Genomic DNA, 5,360 nt, shown 5'->3' with positions numbered 1-5,360 from the left:
TGGGCCACGCTTCCTCTCCCTCCTCTGTGACGTTACCACTACCTGTAGAACCTGCCCCCACCCCAGCCTTTCTCTGCACTGTCTGTTCTGGCAGCCTGGCTAATTCCTGCTCACCTTTTCAGCCTTACCTGAGATTGGCCTGCAGAGCTGTTGTTGACCTAAGGTTACTCATCTCTATCAGCAGTTTTCCCAGTGGCCTATCACTGCCGATATTTTTGTCTTGAAAGTAGAGAGCGTCCGTGATGGGCTTCAGTTGGACAGTAGAGGTGCATGCGGACATCCGACCCGACATTCGCACTTGACCCAAGAGGCCGTTCTTGTCTGTGTGTTACAGGGGACAGAGCTTGTTGAGATAAATTGGTCCTAACAGAGGGCAGGGATCTTTGTCAGATTTATTTTTTTTGCTCTATTCCCAGTATCAGTAGAGGCAGACAGTAGGGCCTGGCACATAGTGGGTGCTCCGTAAATATTGATCGAATGACTGAAGAGTAAAAGGGAACTTTTCGATCTGAACTCGATCAGTTTTCATGATGATGATTTCAGTTGCTCTCCCCTCTGCCAGGGCGAGAGAAGGACATAGATTTAGAAATGGAAGCCAGGCCCCTGGAGCCGACGTCCTCCGCAGCCTCTCTCTGCGACTTCAGCCCACATCTGTGAAGCTTTTTTAAAATCACAAATTGTAATCAGCAGAGCTGTGCCACAGAATTCCTGGGTCATGAGATCGCCGTGGCTGCTCTGACTCACGTCGCAGCTGGGGAAAAGTGACATGTTTCTGGTCCTAAGAATGAAAGGCAGAGTCTCGTAACTTTCCAGCCGGGCCTGACTGTGCATCGGAGCACCTTCTAACCGTCTAGGGAGTCGATGCTCCTTTCAGACGAACCTGGCAGAGCACAGCAGACAGCACTGTGGTACCGTGGAGCAGACGTGCTATTGTGTGATACAAACGGAAGCTGCTTTTACAGGTTTTGGATTCCGGTCACTAATTAGATAAGGTTCTCCATCATTCATTTATTGGACATATATTGATGGCATGCGCACTTCACGCCCGTTTTCTTTAACGATCTCATTCACTGGTTTATGGGTTTTGTTTTCAGCTTTTCTCTTAAGTTGAACAGAAGCTGCTGGAGGTCGCGGACCTCATCTCTGACGTTCCCTGGGATGCTCAGGATCTCGCACAGCGCCTGGTTGTTGAATGAATGGCAGGCAGTGTGCTGGGAATGGTGAGCAGACAGCAGTCCCCATGCCCTGGAGTTAGTTTGTAGACTGGTCGCGTGGATGGACATCAGTGCCGTTTCTCAAACAAATGTAAAGTTGTGGCTGTGACGCAGAGGCCGCTGTGCTTGGAGGACTGTCATAGGAGCTTTTGGCTCCGGGAGTTTGGGGAGGCTTCCCTATAGGAAATGTACCCAGCCAAAGGGAGGGGGCAAGGCCATTCAGATGGGGAGACCAGCATGGTTGATGCTGGGAGAGCTGTTGGAGGAACAAGCTAGAGTAAGGTCTGTGTAAACTTCCGGTCTCTAAAATTGGGCTCTAATACCTGCCTATCCTGTCTTAATAACAGATAACAGTTAATGTTTACATGGATTATAGCATTTTTATCCTCTCTGTGACGCCCCTGAGGTGGGTCCTGGGAAACTAGTTAGAGTTTGAGTAATTGATCCAGGTTGCCGAGCTGGCTGGGTGAGGGGTTCGAGTCCTGGGGTCGCACTGTAGAGTCCAGGCTTCCTCCCGAGCTGAGTTCTTTGTTGTGGTGTGATGTATTCAGTCCTGGATTCCCGAGAAGTGATTCAAAGGGACGCTTGCAGGGAATGCCACTGGACTGTGTCTAAGTGAAAGGGCGTGGATCAGAGAGGTCAATTGCGTCATCTAATAGGGACCTCAGATGGAAGGGAGGCAGCAGGTCAGAGCTTCCCAGAGGTTTACAGTTTGCTGGGTAACACGAGAATTAAAATCTTTCAAATAGTGTCCTAGGGGTGGCGTGCAGGGTGTTGGGATGGGATCAAGAACTCTGAACTGGATGGATTTCTCTGGACCAAAATACCAAGAGTACATTTTTTTTTTTTTTTTAAATAGCCTCGAGATGTAATTCATATACCTTACAAATCATCCAATTTAGTGATTTTAGTATATCAGATAGTTGTGATTCTTTTTTTTGGTCATTTGCATCAGTGTAAGAAGCCACTTAAGGTCATAAAGATCTTTTCCTGTGTTTTCTTCTGAGTTTTATAGTTTTAGCTTTTGCATTTAGGCCTGTGATTCATTTCAAGTTCATTTTTGTATAAGTGTGAGGTCAGAGTCCAACTTTGTTGTTTTGCATGTGGATATCCAGGTGAAAAGACTTTTCTTTCCACATTGAATTGTCTCGTCAATTGGCCATAAATGTAAGGGTTTATTTCTGAGTTATTTCTATTTCATTGACCTGTACGACTTTATACCAGTAACACTTCTTTTGATTACTGTAGCTTTGTCGTAAGTTTTGAAATCAAGCAGTGTGAGTCCTCCAACTTTTTTTTCCCCCAAGATTATTTTGGTTATTCTGGATCCCTTACATTTCCATTTGATTTTTAAGATTAGCTTGTTAATTTCAGCAAAAAAGACAGCTGAGATTTTGATAGGAGTTGCATGGAATCTGTATACGAGTTTTGGGAGTGTTGCCATCTTAATAGTGTTAAGTCTTCCAGTCTATGAATGGAGGATGTCTGCTCATTTATTTAGATATTTTTTTCACATCTTTCTGCAGCGTTTGTAGTTTTCAGTGTATAAATCTTGCATTTCTTTTGTTAAATTTATACCTAAATATTTTATTCTTTTTTAGAAATTTTATTTTAATTAGTTTCAAGCGTATAGTACATTGGTTAGACATTTATATAGTTTATAAAACGATTCCCCTAATTGTTCCTTTTCTCTTCTGGTTTTCCACCTAGCCAATATATTAATGCCGACTGCATTCCCGATGCCGTGCTCCCCATCCCCATGACCATCTATCACCTACTAATTTGTACTTCTTTAACTCTTTACCCCATTCTGCCAGCCCCCCAAACCCCCTCCCCTCTGTCCATCACGAAATTGACCACTATATATGTGTCTGTCTTTGAATAATTTGTTCTTTTCCTTAGATTCCACATATAAGTGAAATTATATGGTATTTATCTTTTTCTGTCTGACTTCACTCAGCATAATAACCTCTAGTTTCATCCATGTCATTGCAAATGGTAGGATTTCATTTTTTTTAACGGCTGAGTCATATTTCATTGTATATATGAGCCATAACTTCTTTATCCAATCATCTGTTGATGGGCATTTAGGTTGCTTCCATACCTTGGCTATTGTAAATTGTGCTGCCATGAATATTGGGGGTGCATGGATCTTAACGAATTATTGTTTTGGTTTCCTTTGGATAAATACCCAGAAGTGCAATTGCTGAGTCAAAAGGTATATCCATATTTAATTTTTTTTGAGAACCTCCAGACTGTTTTCCATAGCGGCTGCACCGATCTGTAATCGCACCATCAATGTCTGAGGGTTCCCTTTTCTCCGCCTTCTCACCAACACTTGTTCTTTGATTTATTGATGATAGCCATTCTGACAAGTGGGAGGTGATACCTCATTGTGGCTTTTATTTGCATTTCTCCGATGATTAGCGACCTTGAGCATCTTTTCATATGTCTATTAGCCATCTGTATCTCCTCTTTGGAGAAGTATCTGTTCAGGTCTTCTGCTCATTTTTTAATTGGGTTGTTTGTTTTTTTGGTTGTTGTTGAGTTGTATGAGTTCTTAATATATTTGGATATTAACCTCTTATCAGATATATCATTAGCAAATATTTTCTCCCAGTCAGTAGGTTGTCTTTTTGTTTTGTTGATGGTTTCCTTTGCTGTACGAAAACTTTTTAGTTTGATGTAGTCCCATTTGTTTATTTTTTCTTTTGTTTCCCTTGCCTGGGGAGATATATCTGAAAAGAAATTCCTGTTAGTAATATCAGAGAGTTTACTGCCTGTGTTTTCTTCTAGAAGTTTTATGGTTTGGGGTCTTACATTTAAGTCTTTAATCCATTTTGAGTCTATTCTTGTATATGGTGTAAGAAGGGGATCCAGTTTCTTTTTTTTTTTATGTGTACCTGTCCAGTTTTCCCAACACCATTTATTGAAGAGACTGTCTTCACCCTATTGTATATTCTTACCTCCTTTGTCATATAGTAAGTGAGCTTATAGGTGTGGATTTATTTCTGGGCTCTCTATTCTGTTCCATTGATCAATATATCTGTTTTTATGCCAGTACCATGCTGTTTTGATTACTATAGCCTTATATTACAGTTTAATATCAGATAGTGTGATACCTCCAACTTTCTCAAGAAACTTTCTTCTTCTTTCTCAAGATTGCCGTGGCTATTCGGGGTCTTTTATGGTTCCAAAAAATTTTAAGATTATTTGTCCTAGCTCTCTGAATAATGCCATTGAGATTTTGATAGGGATTGCGTTGAATCTGTAGATTGCTTTGGGTAGTATGGCCATTTTAGTGATCTTGATTCTTCCTATCTATGAGCACGATATATGCTTCCATTTACTTGTATCTTCTTCAGTTTCTTTTTTTCAACGACTTATAATTTTCTGAGATCAGGTCTTTTACCTCCTTGGTTAATTTGATTCCCAGGACTATTCTTTTCGATGGCATTGTAAATGAGATCGTTTTCTTAATTTCATTTTTGGAATGTTCGTTGCTAGTGTATAGAAATAAACAACTGATTTTTGTATATGTTTATCTTGTATCCTGCAACCTTGCTGAACTTGTTTATTCTGATAGATTTTTACTGGGTCCCTTAGGATTTTCTGTGTACAAGATCAATCTGAGTGCTGTTTATTTCTTTTTCTTGCCTACTTGCTGTGGCTGGAATCTCCAGAACAATGTTGATTAGATGTAGCAAGAGAGGATATCCTTGTCTTGTTCCTGCTCATAAGGGAAAACATCCAGTTTTTCACTAGTAAGTTTGATTCTGGCTGTGGGTTTTTCATGGATGCTCTTTATCAAGTTAAGGAAGTTCTCTTTTATTCCTAGTTGGTTGGATGTTTTTATTGAATTTTGTCAAGTGCTTTTTCTACATCTATTGAGATGGTCATATGGTTTTCGTCCTTTATTTTATTAGTATGGTATATTACAATAAATGATTTTCAAATCGTTACTTTATTCCTTTTTTATACTATCTTTCAGGCCTTCCATTAAGTGAAAATACTTATCTTTTCAATGAAGCACAGACTTCCGAATACAAATAGTTCTGCTTGCAGATTGTTTTTCATTCAACTAAAGTTATTTGTTCTTTCTCTTGAAAAATGAACTGATGAAAGGGACTGCTTCACAGTATATGT

The sequence above is a fragment of the Pteropus vampyrus genome, unplaced genomic scaffold (genome assembly GCF_000151845.1).
Source record: "Pteropus vampyrus isolate Shadow unplaced genomic scaffold, Pvam_2.0 Scaffold35, whole genome shotgun sequence".
Taxonomy (NCBI): Eukaryota; Metazoa; Chordata; class Mammalia; order Chiroptera; family Pteropodidae; genus Pteropus; species Pteropus vampyrus.
Note: the sequence above shows the minus strand (reverse complement) of the source record.